A 21,809-nucleotide genomic window follows, 5' to 3' on the forward strand; every position below is an offset into this window, starting at 1 on the left:
ACATTCTACTTAAGTTACATTTTGCAGTCTATATAAAAAGATTCATCTTAAGAATAGGTTGGAGTTTGGAAATCACATTTTGGGGAAAATGTTCTGGATTCTTTCATACTGCAAAAAGAAAAAAAAAATGCCTTCTAGGGAATGCTGAAGAATTGACTAATTGATAATCTAAGTTTTAGACTAGAATACCAAAAAATATATACATGCAGGAAATTAAAATCTCTTATTAAATTGATCTGTAAAAAAGTTGTTACTCTAAACTCAGTAAATAAAGACCTCACTTGAGGTCTTTCTTCAGTATACAAGGAGTTGGTGGTCAGGCCTCTATCAGGGACTAATCTCTAATGCCATGTATTTATACTTTTTAAAAATTGTATCAATGAAAAGTATATTAGTACTTTGAATTTATCATTCAGTTGGAAGTTTTTCCAGTTGAAAAATGTGATATTTGCATGGAATTATTTGTATCTTTTTATTTATTTATTTTTATTTTTTCAGCCCTCTTCCCTTGCCTTGACTCCTGCTGGATAGAATTGAAGCTAGAATTTCCTCTTTTGATAAACAAACAAAACATTAACATGTTATTCGTAAATTGATATTTAGTAACTAGTGATAAACTTGTAATACTAGAATACGTTATAAGCCCAAACCTAGGTTGTCTTTAGAAATTGTATCTCCTTTAACTACTTTTTGATCCTAGAATCGTGATATTTTCAATTATTTTTTTTCTTTTCATAGCTGCTTTTTCCTTTTGAGACTACTTGTTACTATTATTTTTATTGTTATTGAAGTAAAATTCACAAGGGCCTACGTGGTTCTGATAAGGCTTCTTACGTAGGGGTGGATGTTCTGCTCTAGTCTTCCAAGAAAACCAAAACCTGTTGCCCTCCAGTTGATGCTGACTCAGGACAACTCTATAGGACAGAGTAGAGCTGCCCCATAGGGTTTCCAAGGCTGCAATCTTTATGGAAGCAGACAGCCATATCTTTCTCACAGAACTTCTGGGAGGTTGGAACTGCCAAACTTTCAGTAGCAGCTGAGCACTTCACCACTGTACCACCAGGGCTCCTTGTCTTCTTTGTTTTTTAGGACCGTTTCTAAAGTTACACGGTTTTTGAACTTCAGGGACTATTTTTCTCATGAGTGCTGATATAAATTTAAACCCAAATAGGCCCCATGGTATGTCACTCCACAGAATGTTGACTATAGAAGGAATGTATTGCCTGTAGGATAGTGTCAGTTCTGAAGTGAAAAGTTGGGGATGAAAATTTTGTCCTTTTTTGTATAAATCAGAAACACAGTCAGTGTGCCCAATTTCCTTGTTGACCTTGGCAGATGAACTGAAACTATCGTCTTAATTCACATGCAAGGAATTACCTGAATCTTGGTTCGTGTAGATTTACAATCTACAGGCAAGTTACCGAGATCATATATAGCTTTTAGTTTCACGTGTGTATAGGCTCCCCCAAAATATATCCATCAATTATTGAACTTTGTGAGCTATCATTGAAGCATTGGAACAAAGTTTTGTTGCACCAACTTTTTTTCTCTTTTGCATTTTTTATCGATATATAATCCACATGCCATAAAATTCACTATTTTGAAGTGTACAGTTCAGTGGTTTTTAGTGCATTCCCAAAGTTGTGCGACCACCACTATCTAGTTTCAGAACATTCTCATTCACCCAAAAAAGCAACCCTGTACTCATTAGCAGTCACTCCACGTCCTTTCTCCTCCTGGCCCCTGGCAACCACAAATCTACTTTCTGTCTTTATAGATTTGCCTATTCTGGACATTTCATATAAAAGGAATCATAAAACACGTGCATGACTTCTTTCACTTAGCATAATGCTTTTGAGGTTTATCCATGTTGTAGCAGGTATCAGCATGACATTCTTTTTTATGGCTAAATAATATTCCATTGTATGGACACACAGCATTGTGTTTATACAGTCATCAGCTGTTGGACTTTGAGTTGTTTCCACTTTTTGACTATTATGAATAATGCTGTTATGAACATATGTGTACAAGTTTTACTTGAACATAAGTTTTCAGTTCTTTTGGTTATATACCTAGAAGTGGACCAATTTTTTAACTCTTTATATTGCAATGGTTGTTATTTTTCTGAATATTAATTTCTCATAGTTCTTTCTGCCTACCTTAGCTACATTTAAGGGAGAATCTTTTATATACTTTTAATAGATGAAGAATAAATCAGATTGAAAATCCTTCTTTTGGCTCAGTGGTAGAATTCTCATCTTCCATGCAGGAGACCCAGGTTTGATTCCCAGAAAATAGATATTAATTGCAGCCACCATCCATCATTGGAGTCTTGCGTGTTGCTATGATGTTGATCAGGCTTCAGCAGAACTTCCAGGCTAAGACAGACTAGGAAGAAAGGACTGGATATCTACTTCTGAAAATCAGTCGATGAAAACCTTACACAAGCATACCATATTTTTGCACAAATAATGTGAGCCTTCTCCATTCGTTTGCCAACTGTGCCCTCTCCCCTTGAGGTATTTTCGTAGATGCATAATGCTAATTAAAGAAGCTGACATAACAGCACTTATAAAAATATCTTACAAGGGGCACAGTTGGCAAACAAACATAAAAGAAGTGCTGTATTTGTATAAAAATATGGTATATCACATACATACACATAAATGCATATATACATATTGTTTCAAAATCATAATAAAATAATGCTAATATACTTACTGAAAATAGTACATTTATTTTTATACTTAAAGGATATACCATTAGAGAATTACAGTTAAATTATTTTCTTAAAAGGCATGTATAATAATCTCTGCGTGGTTATGTGATCAACTCGGTATATAGTTAAGTTCATTTTATTTACAATTGTTTTCTGTGTTTAGCGTTTCTTTTCTCCCATTTTGATTTTTTTCATAATTAATTGAAATATTTCCATTTTCTGAAGTCACATTTACAAGACAGGATGCATTAGGAAATAGCTGTTTTACCTTTATTTTCTCTACTTGTAACCTTTAGCTATTATTCTTCATTTTTTTCTCTATTTTATTACATGAGCAAAAATGTTTACATATTGCCTCCCCCCTTACATAAATGGAATGCACACAATTTATATGAATACACATAGATCTTTACACCTAGGTTTTTTAACTTAACAATATATCCTGGAAAACAATTCAAAAATACACGTCGAAATATATCTCATTGTTTTTACAGATGGTTAACACCCCTTTGTGTAGATGTATTGAATTTATTTGAGCAGACCTCCAACGATAGGTCTTTGGGTTGTTCCCAGCCCATCCCTATTATAAATAGTAGTTTCAATGAACACCTTTGTGGACATAGATTCTTTATTTTAGCCAGCAAATCTTTGGCATAGAAACCTAGAAATGATAGTGCTTGGTCAACAGATGCAACTTTGCTGGGCACTGCCAAATTCCCCTGTATAGGAGTTGTACCATTTTTCCATGCCAGCTAGCAATTTGTTAGAGAAATCATCTCATAACCTTGATAACAGAATATTTTTCAGGCTTTTGAATTACTGTCAATCTCATAGGTAACAAATGATATCTTAGTGGATTATTGATTTGCATCTTTTTACTAGTGACGTTGCAGACTTAATAATTTGGGGACCAATCATACTTTTTGAGAACTGTTTACATCTTATTGGATCCTTAGTCTGTGCCCTGTCTGTGTTTTGGAATTATTTCCAGATGTTAGGAATTAACCTTTTGTTTGTGAAAATGTTGCAACTGTTTTAACCAAATTGCCATTTAGTTTTTATTTTTCTAAAAGTTTTTTTTTCAATTCAATGATATTTTTTGATATTTTTATTTATTGAGGTGTAATTAAGATAAAACATAGTGCACATATTTTAAGTGTACCATTTTTAAGTATTTGATATAGGTATACAGCCATGAAATTATCATCAAAGCCAAGATAATGAACATATCCACCACCCCCAAATTTTCCTCAAGTTCATTTGTAATTTGTCTCTCTAACCCGTTCCCTCTATTCACAATCACTGTTCTCCTTTAAAAAATAATATGTTAAATTATTGTGTACCTAAAAAAGGATATTAGTTTAATCAACTTGGACTGAGACAGGTGCAACCAAAACGGTTTGTGAATTTCTTTGCCCGGGGCGTGTAGGGGTGTATAGTTATTGTCATCGTGGGCCAGAATATACAAGATGACTAAAAGAGGGAATAGAACACCAGTTTTCATCAGTAATTTGGAAAACAAAGGCATATTTAAAAGAAAAGAAAGGCACATTTAAGGTGAACTTAGCAGTAGGTGAACTGACATAGGGGAGAAATGTTAGAAGAAGATGTGAAACCCAATGCATTACCATGCCTCCTCAAACAGAAGATATGGGTTAACTCTCAACGTTGAAAAGACACATTAAGAGAAGGTGATTCTGTAAATTAGAATGCTAGACAGTATTCAGGTTGGTGGAATTTTATGGAACCTAGAAATAACTATAATGATATTTATCACAATTCTATATATACCAGGCAGTGTGCTACATGTTCTTACCAATGTTATGTTGTTTAATATTTACAACAATTTTATAAGGTAAGTATCATCAACCCCATTTTGTGGTTGAAGAGACTGAGGCTGAGAGAGGTTAAATAGTAGACTCCAGGGCCCCCAATTTGAAAGTGGCAGTGTTTCCAAACACCAAACCCTTAACTGTTATTACTCTTACTTAACCTTGGAAAGGAAACCCTGGTGGCACAGTGGTTAAGGGCTACAGCTGGTAACCAAAAGGTCAGCAGTTTGAATCTACCAGGTGTTCCTTGGAAACTCTGTGGGGTAGTTCTTCTCTGTCCCACAAGTTCACTATGAGTCTGAATCAACTCGACAGCAATGGGTTTGGGTTTTTTTTGTAACATTGGAAAACAAATTTCCATGTCAAAAACAAACAAAAAAACTTTCCAATTCATAACAGTTGAAATAAGGCAAATGAAATAAGGCATACCGTATAAATAATAATAGGCAAATCTTAAAACTTTAAATTAAAAACACAATGCAGTCTAAATGACTGATCCTAGGTTGTGGCTTGAAAGCAGATTACGACACAAGGTAAACTGGGCCCCTGATATGAAAAAACTATCGCAAATGCTTCTGATGGAAGACAGGAAGATAAGCTGATTTAAGAAGAAATAGCATAAAATTAATTTTCCTTTGACCCAACCTTACCAGCTCTGATTATAGAAATTATTTTGAATAATAATTTTCAATCCTTTTAAGCTAAGAGAAACTATTAATTATCTTATTATGCCAACCTCACTTTATAAAGTTTTCATTTATCTTTCATGGGATATAAATTCTGTTTTCAAAGGACATTTTCTACGACGTGTATCTGCTCCTAAATTAATTTCTTTACATGCAAGTATTCTAGGCTAGCTTCAGTTAATGGGCTATTAGCATAAAATTTCACTTCTTGTACTTAATTTCAAAGATATATCAGTTCCTGTCTAAACCTTCATGAGTACTAGCTAAAATAATTAGTTTTCTGTTCAAAAATGATTTTGTAATATGCCCATGAAACCTTATCTGTTATATTGCATTTAGTGCTTACCTCTAATACCTGTAAGGTCATTTACATGTTCCCCATTTTTAAAAAAGAATGAAGGATTCCAATTTTAATTATAACATTACAAATAGAAGCTTGATATGGAGATAAATTATCTCTAAGAATAAGACCATTTCTTGACAATGACAAAAATGAATTATTTGACCTACAAATATCTTGTCTCCTTTCTGATTTCTTAGTTGGTTTATTTATTCCACTGGAAGGAGTCTGTTCTATTTCCTCTTATGCTTTCTGTAACCTTGAAATATAAGCAGACATTTACTTTTACCTCTGAAAGTTTATGTGAGAGTAGGTTATTTTTAAATCAACTCAATCAGCATTTATCCTACAGGAGCAATGAAATAAGTGGCAGTGTTTTGTATGCAGGTCTATTAAAACCTGCTTGAGCCATAGGAAAGGAGAGGAAAAAGAAAAAACAGTTGTTAAGAGTATAATATGTGGATAGCATGTTATACATGGCAATCTGTGCTATGTGCTCAAAACATTTCATTAGTCCTCAGAAAAGCCCTGCAAAGGTCAATAATTATCTATCATCCATCTATCTATCTATCTATCTATCTATCTATCTATCTATCTATCTATCTATCTATCTATCTATCTATCTATCTATCTATCTATCTATCTATCTATCTATCTATCTATCTATATCTATCTATCTATCTATCAACCTACCTACCTACCTATCTATCTATCTATCTATCATCTGTCTATCTATCATCTATCTATCAATCTATCAATCATCTATCTATCAATCATCTATCTATCATCTATCTATCTATCTGTCTATCTATCTATCTATCTATCTATCTATCTATCTATCTATCTATCTATCTATCTATCTATCTATCTATCTATCTATCTATCTATCTATCTATCATCTATCTGCCTGCCTGCCTGCCTTCCTGTCTGTCTGTCTGTCTGTCTATCTATCTATCTATCTATCTATCCACTGTATATAAATCCACTACCCCTCTGTCAGTTTGTCATACTTGGGTGGCCTGCATGTGGCTGTGATGCTGACACTGGAAGCTATGCCACTGGTATTTCAAATACCAGCAGGGACACCTATGGTGGACAGGTTGCAGTGGTACTTCCAGACTAAGACAGGCTAAGAAAGGCCTGGCAGTCTACTTCCAAAAATTAGCTAATAAAAGCCCTATGGAACACAACAGAATATTGTCTAATAAGTTGGTGCAGGACTGCGCAATATTTCATTTTGTTGTACTTATATACACACACATATATGCATGCATATTTACATGCATATAAATTATGTATTTATTATATATGCTATTTTCTTTTCATGTATATATCAGGATCACACTAAATAAGTAGCAGATTCTCTTTTCAAATATTTCTAACTCAAAAATTCATTTACTCTAGCCATCTTTTATATTGTTTCTCTGGGAACATGATTTTGAATACAGAGTCTGGAAGAGTAAAAACCAGTATCCACATACGTGCAGGTGGCTGTCTCTCCAAGGCAGTTACAGATTGATCTAGCTCTGAGAGAAGCAGGCAGAGGACTTGACAATGTGGCGTTTCTCATGGTCTTTGTAGCTATACCTCTTGTAGCAAAGAACTTCTCACAGGTAAGATAGTTCTGACATCCCTGTCTCTGGCGGTGAATGGGGTTACCATAGTTTTCAATAAATACATTTTTAAACTCACATTACCTCTGGGAAATATTTCCCTCCATTTTAGGAAAGACTAAGTGGAGGCTCAGAAAACTTAAGAAGCTTGTGGTGGTGGTTTTGCACCGGTTAAACCTTGCTAAGCTAAACCCGCATTGTTCTACATTCCCTTCCCTGAGAGTTTCTGGATTAGATTCGGTCATCAGATCAAACCCGCTGCCACAGAGGTGATTCTGACTCATAGCGACCCCATCGGGTTTCCGAGGCTGTAAATCTCTGTGGAAGTAGACTGCCACATCTTTCTCCTGCTGCGGAGCTGCTGCTGGTTCTGAACCGCCAACCTTTCTGTTAGCAGTCTATTGCTTTAACCAATGTGCCACCAAGGCTCCTTAGGTTTAGTCACAGAAGGTAATATTTGGAAGGTAAGATTGAAGTGGCAGCCACTACGTTCTGAAAGGTTGCTGCTCCCGTGCGGCTTACTTTGTAGGCACGAGGCCAGGCCCACAGTAACTCAAACTCCTGGAGCTGAATCTCTTTCTTTAGCTTCTACGAGTCCTGGGAGAGGCTTGTGCAGGTCCATGGTGAAGGTCAGCACCTTCTTCTGCAGCTTTTCCATGTCATCAAGGTAGAGACAGCGAAAGAGATACAGGTACCAGTTCGTCTCTGTGGGTTTCCATTTCTCACGGGTTCCAGGCTGTCTTTGTGCGTCCCTAATTCAGGCCCAGCTTTTCTTCCTGACTGCTGCCTGGTTGACCTACATTGACTTCAGACCCACTGTAGACCGAGATGCAGCAGCTTTCACAGACAACGTTTCTAGTAGTTCTATTTCCTGACTGAATGTCAAATACTATACTGGTTAGTTTCTGTAATGGGAACCTATGTGGTGGTTCAGTGGTTAAACTCCTCCAGTACATGTGGGAGACCTGAATTAGATTTCTGGCCATGCATCTCACATGCAGTTACCACCCATCTGTCAGCGGAGGCTTCCATGTTGCTATGATGCTGAACAGTTTCCAGGCTGAGATGGAGTAGGAAGATAAGCCTGGTAATCTACTTCCAAAGATCATCCAGTGAACACTCTATCAATCATATTGGTCTGATCTGTAATTTATCATGGGGATGCTGCAGGACTGGGTAGCATTTTGTTCAGTTGTGCATGGGGCCACTGGGGGTCATCGTGAGCCAGGGCCTGTCATGGGTCTTGGGAGTCTTAATGGCAGCTAACAACAATAGATTCTGTATAGTTGATGAATGACTGAGGTTCAAAATTCAATTTGGCCATAAAATACACTCACTTTCCCCTTCGCAGATTGCATTTTTAAAGTAGGGAGTAGGAGGAGAATAAAGGAGGCTTTAATTCCTCTGTCTATTAATAGTACAACTGTACCCTTCCCAGACCAATCCTTCCATTTGCCTTTTTATGTGCAGACATATCAAAATGAAAGTATTGTTACTGCTAAAGCCTGTGTTGGACAACCAAATATTCAGCATTCTAAGCACCTCTCTTTTAGATACCACTCATTAATAAAGTAAAATATATATATATATGTATATTCTGGCCATGAGACCTCTTTGTTATTTTTCATGCATTAAAGTTTTTTTATATCAAATTATATCACTCAAAAGTTCATCTTTCAGTAAATGTACTTTTTGTAGCTATGATCTATCTGCATCTAGGTGATTGCGGTCTTTCAAATGGTTGAAAAACTCCTTTACTGGGCAGTTAATTCCATTTATGTTCTGAGTGACCAATTTGTGTGTTATATTATCTGCCATAATACCCCCATTGCACATAATGTATATTTGATTTAATACCTATAATCTCACCAAAATGCTGTTGCTCAGTCAATTGCATTCCTGTACTTGGAATTCCAGAGGGAGTCTTCCTAGAACTTTGTAGCAAATAATTATCTAAGGGTACCATTAAAAAAAATTGCCATCGAGTCCATTCTGACTCATAGCGACCTTATAGGACAGAGTAGAACTGCCCTGTAGGGTTAAGGGTACTATATCCACTATGAAACGGCTACAGCTCTTATTGATAATATTTTACAGTATCAGTGTCTTTATATTTTACAAAAAATCCTTGGTTTACTTGTGTGGAAAGTTAACAAATAAACCTGGCAGTACCCAAGCCCAATATAAAGCCAAGAATATTGCTTTTTAAAAAATTTAGGAGTTCATAATTTCTCTTAGAAAGTGTCTCATGGGAATTATTATCTTTAGGGACACAGATTTTTTTGCCTTAGATGGAAGAAATAATTTCCCATCAGCACTTGTAAGATGATTAAACTAAAGCAAACATGTGCATTAAAAAGCAGCTCTTGTATTAAAGATATCCAGTCCATGATTCTGACAAGAGCAGATATTGACAAATTCTCATGTGTTAGATTTAATGGCAACCTTATTTGATTTACTTTTATTTTATACCTTTATAGAAATCAAATCAGACCTGTCTCAATTTGGTAGTTTTGCTATCACAGAAATAAGACAAGTGGGTGGATTTCAAAAACAGAAATTGTTTTCTCATGGTTCAGGAGGCTAGAAGTCTAAATGCAGGGTGCTGTCTCTAGGGGAAGGCTCTCTTTGTTGGCTTCAGGAGAGAATCCTTGTCTCTTTCATCTTCTCTAGTCCCGATGTTCCTCAGTTCCTTGGAAATACTTGGCATCTGTCTTCCCCCTGTTTGGGCTTGCTTGTCTCTATCCTTACCTTGTTCCTCATAACTCAGAAGTGATCAGGTTTAGGACACACCCCACACTGATACGGCCTCATTAATTTAACAACAAAAAACACTCTATTTCCAAACAGGATTACATCCGCAGGTATGTCATTGTTAGTTCTGTGGAGTTGATTTGGAATCATGGAGGTTGGGATTCTAACACATATTTTGGGGAACACAATTCAGTACTTAACAAGACCTGGAAAGTTCCCCCTCTTAGTTTAGTGAACTTACACATAAGGGTTGGCTGTTCATAAAAAATTACTCCTAAGAGGCTCAATTTTCACTTTATCCACCCACTGTAACTGGAGAAGGATAATGAATAACTAGGTTTAGACTATCCAAGGAGAAATTTGGATCTTAAACTTTCTGTAAAATATTTAAAATATATATATATATAAATTATTAACAAAATTGAAAGGAATATGTTTCTTCCTTACAGTATTTTAAACTAGATGAATTCAATTTAGATTTAGTTTTTTAAAAAGAATATTTTCAGTGTAAATGTGTATATATAAGTATGTTTGACACAAAGTAATATTCAGTAGTAATAACAGCTACTATGCATTACATACACTGCAACTCAGAGTTTTTAGGACTTTCACTTAAGTATAGAGTTAATCCTAATAAAACCTCATGAGATTGAAAGTAAATTACTCTCCTCTGATAAGCTCGCTAGCTATATTCTCAATTAATTTTTTAATCTCCCCTTTTGGTCATGGTGAGATTTCTGGGTTCGTTCTTACATGGAAACTGTAGACAACTCAGGAGAACTAAGTACAGACTGTCTCTTCTGACTTCAGTCACCAATTTCAAAAAACATGTTGATATAATGATATGATGGGGAAGTTTTCTTCCAGAATCTAAAATGTAAAAGAGAGCAGAAATTCGCTCTCCCTTTGAATTTCTCTCAAATCATCTCTAGGACATGGGCCTGAAGCAAGAAGATGGAACACTTAGAGCTCATCACAAGCCTTCTAAATCCTTTCAGTTGCCCCTCCATTTGCTTGGCTCTCAGTGATGGGTTATTATTATTATTGTCTCTGCATTTTGTTGTGTAGGGATTTTCCTGATTCTTTCTGATTCTAGTCCCATGGCTGATCCTAAATCATCATTCTTAACTCAGTTGTCTCCCTAGTAGATATCTGGAAGTATGTGGGGGCTTTTGAATTGTCAGAGTAACTGTTAGGAAATACGGGCATTTTTTTTTTGTGCAGGGTCAAAGTATGTAATTTTTTTTTTATGATCAAGATTGTCTCCCTCAATGAAGCGTTGTTTCTCCTAAAATGCTACCAGTGCACAAGTTGAGACAGCCAGAATTATATGATGAATAAGGTGGAAGGACAGAAACAGAAGATAAACATATATTCATAAATCATAAAGTACTCAGCAACATTATACTACTAAAGTATTCATGTTGCTTCCTTCTCAAAATATCTCACTGACTGTACATGACCTGGGTCCTAAAATCTTCTCATTCTCAACAGTCTTTCTTGCTCTTTGCATTAGTCCATACCAAACGCATTTTAATACTTCAAGTCATCCAGCTTTCCATGGACTGTCCCACACTGGCACTAATAACATCTTTAGCTTGAGCTTTGTTAAGAGGATGAAAAGATAAGCCATAAACTGGGAGAAAATATTTGCTAACCACATATTTCAAAATGGACTAGAGTCTAGGATACAAAGAGAACTCTCAAACCTGAACATTAAAAAAATTATATCCAATTAGAATGTAGGCAAAAGGCAAGAACATATATTTCACTGGAGAGAATACACAGATGGCAAGTAATCATGTGAAAAGATGTTCAACACCATTTATCATAACAGAGATCCAAATTAAGGCAATAATAAGTTATCTCTACACACTTATCAGAAAGACAAAAATAAAAATTGTGACAACATGAAATGCTGGCAAGGATGTGGTGAAACTAGATGACTCATACATTGCTGGTGAGAAAGTAAAATGAGACCAGTATTCTGTAAAACAGTTTGGGAGTTTCTTATAAGACTGAACAAGCCATTACCATATGACTCAGCAGTTGTACTCTCGAGCATTTACTCCAGAGAAATAAAAATGTATGTTCGTGCAAAAATCTGTACATGGATGTTTATAACAGCTTTATTCAAAATAACCAAATGCCATAAACAGCAAGTGAATGGTTAAACAAATTGAGACATACACACACCCTGAAATACTACTCAGCAACATAAAGGAACAAGCTACTGATTACACAAATTGTCTGAATCGCAGCTGAATTATATTGAATAAAAAAGCCACTTCCAAAAGGTTACATACTGAATTATTCCATTTGTTAGGTAATTTTACAATGAAAAAAACAGGTAGAAATGGAGGGAAGATTAGTAATTTTCAGGATTTGATAAGTGGGGTGGGTGGGGGGGTACAGGACAGAGGTAGGATAGTTATAAAATAACAATGCCAGGGATCATTGTGGTGTTGGTGCTGTTCAACCTTGACTCTGGTTGTAGATACACAAACTCACACAGCTAATAATATTGTACAGAACTTAGTACAAACACATACCACACAGGTATACACACACAGTCTCACAGTGAACACAAGTAAAATTGGAGACATTCGAATAAGACCAGTGGGTTATATCATTGTCAATATCCTACTTGCAATATTATACTACAGTTTTGCAAAATGTTACTATTGCTGGAAACTAGAATAAGTAGACACGGGATCACTCTGTATTATTTTTTACAACTACATATTAATCTACAATTACTTTAAAACATTTTCAATTAAAAATAGAGAAAGAGGATTTGTTGGTTATACTAGCCATACCTGTCCTTTTTTCTTCTTTTTATTTTACCTTGTATCTCCTGGAATGTTACATTAATCAATAGTAATTGAGAATCTGTAATTAACAAGTTAACTGTACTACAAAAATTTCACAGCAATGGCAGCATTAAAGACAAGAGTAGATATAAAAGGAATATATATATATATAAATTATTGTGCTTTAAGTGAAAGTTTACAAATCAAATCAGTCTCTTCTACAAAAACTTATACATACCTTGCTATGTACTCCTAGTTGCTCTCCCCGTAATGAGACCACACATTCCTGCTCTCCATCCTGTATTCCCTGTGTCCATTCAACCAGCTCCGGTCCCCCTTGAACTTCTCATCTCACCTCCAGACAGGAGTCACCCACATAGTCTCATGTGCCTACTTAAGCCAAGAAGCTCACTCCTCAGCAGTATCATTTTCTTATAGTCCAGTTCAGTCCCTGTCTGAAGAGTTGGGTTTGAGAATGGTTCCAGTCCTGGGCTAACAAAGGGTCTGGGGACCATGACCTCCAGGGTCCCTCTAGTCTCAGTCAGACCATCAATTCCGGCCTTTTGACAGGAATTTGAGATCTGCATTCCACTGTTCTCCTGCTCTATCAAGGATTCTCTGTTGTGTTCCCTGTCAGGGCAGTCATTGTTGGTAGCCGGGCACCATCTAGTTCTTTAAAAGGAATATTTTAATCTAGTGGAAGAAAAAGTGAAGTCCCTGGTAGACAGCAGCAATAGCTTAAGAAAAGGCTTAATTTCAGAAGACAAGCATCAAAGATGAAATGAGATAAAGTTGAGTTAATGATCAAGCACCACAAGGCAGAACCACAGACAACTAAAGCAAAGGAAACCAAACTATATATAGCTCACACACGAATTAAGCATATTTCATATTTTAAATGTAATTTCATACACTACTATGGATGGTTTCTTGAACAAGATCTCACTTTTTTTTCCAAGTACATGCATGTATCTTTCATTGTCCAAAACCGAAAACCAAACCCATTGCCACTGAGTAGATTCCGACCCATAGTGACCCTATAGGACAGAGTAGAACTGCCCCACAGAGTTTCCAAGGAGCGCCTGGTGGATTCAAACTGCTGACCTTTTGGTTAGCAGGTGTAGCACTTAGCCACTATGCCACCAGGATTTCCTCTTTCATTATATGCCACCAGGATTTCCTCTTTCATTATAGAAGGCAATAAATAATAGAGGTAATAGGAATTGAGTAATTTTGCATTGCTTTAGAATTTAGACAACCTGAAAACCAATCAACTAATTATTAGAATATGAGTTTAAATGCCAGTAAACATCACAACAGAGGAATTTAAAGGCACTTCTCAAGGATTTAGAAATGAGTTAAAAGGATTTATCCTATTTTTTTTCTATCCTGTTAGAGACAAAATATAATCACTTAATAAAATTCATACACTTACAAGGAAGATCAGTTAATACGACTATTATTCAAATTTGCACTCAAAACACAAATACAAGAGGTGAGGAAATTGATGATTTTTACCAATTCTGCAGTGTGAAAATGATCAAACATGTAATCAAAATGCACTGAGGATTACTAGTGATTGAAATGTGAAAGTAGGAAACAAAGAAGAAGGATCACTAGCTGGAAAATCTGGCCTTGGTGATAGAAAAGACCCTGGAGATTGAATGACAGAATTTTGCAAGACCAACAACTTATTCATTGGAAATACCTTCTTTCAATAGCATAAATTGTGACTATACACATGGATCTCACCAGATAGAAAAACCGGAATCAAATTAACTACATCTTTGGAAAGAGACAATGGAAAAGCTCAACATTATCAGTCAGAACAGGCCATGGGATGATTGTGGAATGGATTAGAAATTGCTCATATGCAAGTTCAAGTTGAAGCTGAAGAAAATTAAAACAAGTCCATGACAGCCAAAATATGACCTTGCGTATATCCCACCTGAATTTAGAGACCATCTGAAGAGTAGATTTAATGCATTGAACACTAATGACTGAAGACTAGATGAGTTGTGGGATGACATTATGTACATCATATATGAAGAAAGAAAAAGGTCATTAAAAAGATAGGAAAGACCAAAATGAATGTCAGAAGAGAGTCTGAAACTTGCTCTTGAACTTAGAGTAGCTAAAGCAAATGAAGTAAAAGAGCTAAATAGAAGATTTCAAAGGGTGGCTCAATAAGACAAAGTAAAGTATTGTAAAGAAATGTGCAAAGAGGAGGAGTTAGGAAACCAAAGGGAAGATCATGCTAGGTGTTTCTTAAACTGAAGAAAAAACTCAAATCTCGAGCTGCAACTTTGAAAAATTCTGTGGGCAAAATATTAATTGACTCAGGAAGCATGAAAAGAAGATTAAAAGGAATACACAGAGTCACTGTACCAAAAAGAATTTCAGGAGGTATCATAGGATCAAGAAGCAATGGTATTGACAGTGAAGTTAAAGCCGGACTGAAAGAACTGGCATAAAACAACTCTCCAGGAATTGATGAAGTACCAACTGAGAATGTTTCAACAAAAGGATGCAGCACTACAGGTGCTCACTAGTCTATGCTAAGAAATTTGGAAGACAGCTACCTGGTGGCCAAACAACTGGAAAAGATCCATATCTGTGCCCATTCCAAAGAAAAGTGATCCAACAGTGCGTGGAAATATTGAACAATATCATTGATATAATATGCAATTAAAATTTTTCTGAAGATATTTCAAAAACAGTTGTGGCAGTACTTAGACAGGGAACTCCCAGAAATTCAAGCTGGATTCAGAAGAGGATATGGAGTGAGGGATATCACTGCTGGTGTCAAATGGCTCTTGGCAAAAAGCAGACAATATCAGAAAAATGTTTATTTATCTGTGTTTTATTGACCATGCAAAGGCATTTGACTGTGTAGATCACAACAAATTATGGATAACTTTGAGAACAATGGGAATTTGGGAACACTTACTTGCGCTTATGAGGAACTTGTACATAGACCAAGAGGCAGTCGTTCAAAGAGAATAAGGAAATACTGAGTGGTTTAAAATCAAGAAAGGTATGCCTCAGGGTGGTATCCTTTCACGATATTCATTCAATCTGTATACTGAGCAAATAATCTGAGAAGCTGGACTATATGTAGAAGAATGTGGCATCAGGATTGGAAGAAGACTCATTAACAATCTGTGATAAGCAGATGACACAGCCTTGCTTGCTGAAAGCAAACAGGACTTGAAGCACTTACTGATAAAGATCAAAGACTAAAGCCCTCAGTATTTATTACACCTCAGCATAAAGAAAACAAAAATCCCCACGACTGGACCAATAAGCAATGTCATAATAAACGGAGAAAAGATTGAAGTTGTAAAGAATTTCATTTTACTTAAATACACAATCAACACTCATAGAGGTAGCAGCCAAGAAATCAAATGAAGTATTGCATTGGACAAATCTGCTGCAAAAGGCCTCTTTAAAGTGTTAAAAAGCAAAGATGTCACTTTGAGGACTAAGGTACACATGACACAAACTGTGATATTATCAATTGCCTCATATCGATGTGAAAGCTGGACAATGAATACAGAAGACAAAGATGCCTTTGAATTATGGTATTTTTGAAGAATATTGAGTATACCTTGGGCTGCCAGAAGAATGAACAAGTCTGTTTTGGAAGACGTAAAACCAGAATGCTCCTTGGAAGCCAGGATGGTGAGACTTTGTCTCATGTACTTTAGACGTATTATCTGGAAGAACCAGACCCTGGAGGCATCATGCTTGGTAAGGTAGAGGGTCAGTGAAAAAGAGAAAGACCCTCAAAGAGATGAATTGACACAGTGGCTGCAACAATGGGCTCAAGCATAGCAATGATTGTGAGGATGGGCAATGTTTCGTTCTGTTGTACGTAAGGTCACTATGAGTTAGAAACAACCCTAGGGCATTTAGCAACAACAAATTGTTTCATCAGGGTAGACCCAGTTCAGGAGGTGAGTCTTCAGAGAATCTGATGCATGTGACATTGTTTAGAGTTTTACAGATGAATTTGAAATTTGTGTTTTATTATGTAATATATTTAAGTATTGGAAACCCTGGTGGCGTAGTGGTTAAGTGCTACTGCTGCTAATCAAAGGGTCAGCAGTTCGAATCCGCCAGGCGCTCCTTGGAAACTCTATGGGGCAGTTCTACTCTGTCCTATAGGGTCACTATGAGTCGGAATCGACTCGACGGCAGTGGGTTTGGTTTTTTGTTTTGTTTTATATTCACCTAAGTATAATAAAATTACATATCCTTCTGCTTCATCAGGAAAAAAATTTATCTTATTAATTTATAGTTTCTTTTGACAGGTTTTCTACCCTAATTTGAGAAGCAGAGCTCTGTGGAGATAAATGGCTCTCAGACAATAATACTAAATCCTGAAGCCTCCTTAAAACTCTGTTGGCCACAAATGGAGTATTCGTGAAGTTTGGTGCTTTTATATTCGATCTTCGATAACGTCAATACAAATATTTTCTGTTTTATAATGAGTGATTTGTGTTTTCAGTGTGCAGTGGGTAGGAAGAGAAAAATGAATTTTGCAGGCATAGCTATGGGCGTTGCCTAAGAATTATTATTAGAATGGAATCTGAAATAAATTGATGCAGAGTGTGTAGAAGGATGTGTAAAATCTAAGACAAAGAAATATAATAGGAACATCAGAAAAACACAGAAATATTAATCAGTCAGAGATCAGTTCAATCATGATTTGTCAATCCAATAAAATATTATAGAGTTTTAAAACAAAAAGGCTAATCTATAAATAATGGTGTGTATACCAAAACCAAACCCAGTGCCGTAGTCTATAGGACAGAATAGAACTGCCCGTAAGGTTTCCAAGCAGCAGCTGGTGGATCCAAACTGCTGGCCTTTTGGTTAGCAGCCAAACTCTCAACCAATGTGCCACTAGGGACACATTAATGTAAAAAATAATGTAAAAGTAAGCTGTAAATCAGCATGTATGGTTTGATTTTATTTGTGAAACATACATATGCCCTTATGTGTCTATATTTTCATAACATACATTACTTATACTATTAAACAAAACAAAAAAAATTGAAAACAACACAGCTACGAAATGATAAAAGAGATATTTTGATTCATTTCTTAAAAATTCTCTTTATCCATCATTGTAAAGGTAAACTAAACTCATTCTTTCAGCAAATATTTACTGCACTGTAAGCACTCAACTAGGAGTTAGGAATGCAATAGAAAACAGAGATACAATAATATATATCCAGAAACTGATATATGTTAAAAAGTTTTAGGCATAGAAAGATCTTACAATGATCTGTGCTTTAAAAGGGTCACTGTAAGCCTTCAGTAGGGAGAAGAATTTTGAGTGATGCAGGAATGAATGTGAAAAGACTTTTTGGAGATCATTGTACTACTTTACATGAAAAATAATGACTACTTACACTGGGATGGTGGTTATAGAGTCCGGACATGTTCTGGAACTATGTAAGACAAAGCATTGACAAGACTGGGTGTTGCACGGCTGGTCGAACACGATGGACTGGGAGAGCTCAAGCATGACTTCTGGTTTTCTGACTTGCCTCATTGGATAAAAAAAAAAAAAAAAAATTTTTTTTTTTCATTGGATGCCTGATGGAAATGCTGACTAATTCGTGAAACACTAGAATAAAACCCAGTTTGAGGAGTGAAAAACATTTTAGTTTTGGTGACAACACTGATTAGATAGATAGGTGTTTTAAGAAACGTAATTAGAATATCAAGTAAATGTTTTGATATTTGGTTCCGGAACTGGGGTAAGCAGAAGTTAGATCTGTTATCACCATATAGATAATTGTTAAACCACGAATAAGGATGAAGTTGCTGAAAGACCATTTATTAAAAAAAAAAAGTGAGACTACAGATGATTGCTGGGGACCTCTAGCATTTATTAGTTGAGCAACAGTGAATAAGCTTCTAAAAGATATTAATGGGGGACAGACAATGATAGGGGAAGACAAACCGTAGTGTTTTAACATCACTGTAAAAAAATATTATTCAGATTTTTGGGGCTGTGTAAAAAACAAAACAAGGCCTAAGGAAAAATTTAGTGTTCTAAAATAATTCTTATTTTTCAGTTCTCATAGTTTTGTAGATTGAGATTAGCTAGGAAGTTCCTGTTTGGAGTATATAGTTGGAACAAGATGGTAGCTGGTTCCAGGGTCATCCAAATATGTGATAGTTTAGAAAGATTCACTCACTTGGCTGGCAGTTGAAGCTGTCTGTTGGCTTGGAGCTCATTTGGGACTGTAACCATAGTTTCTATATTGCCCTTTCAGATGAATTGGGCTTCTCACAGAGTGATGACAAAATCATGAAAGGGAATATCCCAAGAGTGACCATTCCAGGAGAATAAGCAGGAACTGCCAGTTCTCTTACAAACTGGGATGAAAGCACATAGCAGTGATTCTGTCATATTCTATAAGTTAATCACAGGCCAGTCCAGATTCAAGAAGGGAACGATAAGGAATTTTAAACCATTTTTAACCCACTACAGCATAACAACGATTGTAAGGATGGTGCAGGACCAGGTAGTGTTTCGTTCTGTTGTGCACAGGGTACCTATGAGTCGGAACTGACTCGACGGTACCTAACAACAACAACAACAGCTAATAATATTAAAGAGAATGTTTCAACAAGAAGGAAAAGGCCAAAAGAGTTAAATGTAAATGAGAAGTCAGGTAATAATGATAATAATAATAAAGCATATGAAAGCTTTTGAACCCTCTTAGAATCACTTCAGTCTAATTTTCTTCTTTTTGCTAAGCCAACTAGACATGCGCTCCCTGTCTTATTCATAACAAATAAAACATATAAAAAAGAAGAAGAAAATGATGGTACATTTTAAACCAGTTGGCATCTCTGATTAATGACAGATGATCCCATGTGTGTCAGAGTAGAACTATGCTTTACTGTGTTTTCAAATGGCAGATTTTTCAGAAGTAGATCACCAGGCTTTTTTTTCAAGGCAGCCCTGGGTGAACTTGAACCCCCAACCATTCAGTTAGCAGTGGAGAAGGTTAACTGTATCACCCAGGGACTCTAACAGCACATTAGTCACACTTATTTTATTACAGGTTGACATCATGCATTTCAGGTCTAAATGGAGCTAGGTAAATGTAATGATAACGTCATACCACTCAAATTAAAATTTATCTCTCTTGTTCACTATAAGGGGGAAATGATTATTTATATTTAAACATACAGTTTCAAAACTAAATGAAACACCCCGGAGAAAAGAACTATAGAAGCATGTACCTAAATAGGTAACTGGAAACCCTGGTGGCGTAGTGGTTAAGTGCTACTGCTGTTAACCAAGAGGTTGGCAGTTCAAATCCGCCAGGTGCTCCTTGGAAAGCCTATGGGGCAATTCTACTCTGTCCTACAGGGTCACTATGAGTTGGAATCGACTCAATGGCAGTGGGTTCAGTTTGGGTGGTAAATAGGTAATTACATAAACGCATACATAAATGTGTTTTGCCAAAATTGGAACTTCAAGAAGCAAGCAAAGAGATATGTAATGAAAGGAATTTAAAACCAGAGTTCTACCCCATGATCAAATGTTGCATGCATGCATGTAGGACCCATTTTAGAAATACGTTAAGATTACTGGAAAAGTTATACATATTTTCACTGATTTAAAAAGCTTTCTTTCTATTTGTAACAGGTATTATTTTAATAACTAAAGATAGTTGATACATGAAATATAACCAGGCTGTTAGAGTAGAAGAGCTTCCTACAATGAAATCATTCCCCCTGGGTAGAGAATAAAGAACACTGACACATTAAAGTGGGAAAACAATCTGTTCTCCTCTGTCATAAAGAGGCAAAATCTATGAGAAAACTTTGTAAATTGTCAAAAAAAAAAAAAAAAAAGATATAAGGGGAAAGACAAGTAAAACTGAATTCTTAACCTAGAAACTTACAGATGAATTTGTAACTGAGATCAAAGACAGGGTGGGGGACAGGAAATGACAAGGAAGAGAGAGATATTTCACATCTCTTCTAAGACAACTGTGAAAAATGATAGATGTGAATGATTATACACGGATTTTAGACCATACTAATAAATAATTCATTTCTGATGTTTTGAAATATGTGGAGGGAAATCAGTAAACAGGAATTTCTAAATATCTGAGTATAGAAAATAGAGCTTTTATTCTATTTGGAATAGCTGCATCTTTACTCATAACCTAATGCATTTATCTCTGTCCTCCGTATACAGGTATCACATTGATCAAGTGCAAATGTAAATATGAAACACAACCACCGTATAGATGCCGTGTACCTATTAAATTTAACTTCATGTTCCCCATTGCAATTGACTGATGATTTTTCAAGTCTTTGAGTATTTATTTCCGTGCCTCTTGTAAGAGGGTTGCACGGGCAGTGCACCATCATACACAGTAATCTAGAAGTTGACTAGCATCCTGGGTAATCCATTGCCGTTGAGTTGATTCTGACTTAGCGACAGCAGAGTGGTTAAGCCCTTGGCTGCTAACTGAATGGGTGGTTTGAACCCACCAGCTGCTCCTTGGAAACCCTGTGGGGTCATTCTAGTCTGTCCTATAGAGTCGCTATGAGTTGGAATCAACTCGACAGCAATGGGTTTAATGGCTTATCCTGGGTAGCAGCTGTCAGACAAGTAAAAACTATGAACGAGTTAAGAAAAAAATGCAATGGTCATAAAAAGCTAACAGCTTCTATTTTGATATGTTTTATCTGTACACTATTGACACAAAAATATAAAAAAGTGATTTATGGTACTATAAAATATAAAGAGTGATTTATGATAATTCTACAATCCCTGTCTCCTAACTCATTTGAAAATGCATACATATTATGGAAATGTGGATATCCGATAAAGTATGTAGGTTACATAACTTTAATTCTTATAATTTGTCAATAATTGGCCAATCAAGGCTCAATTTTGTCTTGGATCAAAGAGAAATATTTCTTATTTACTTTTAAATTGGCATTATAGCTTACATACAGCAAAGTCAACAATATTAAAAATACAGCTTGAACGGTTCCT

Source organism: Elephas maximus, chromosome 21, assembly GCF_024166365.1.
Source record: "Elephas maximus indicus isolate mEleMax1 chromosome 21, mEleMax1 primary haplotype, whole genome shotgun sequence".
NCBI classification, from domain to species: domain Eukaryota; kingdom Metazoa; phylum Chordata; class Mammalia; order Proboscidea; family Elephantidae; genus Elephas; species Elephas maximus.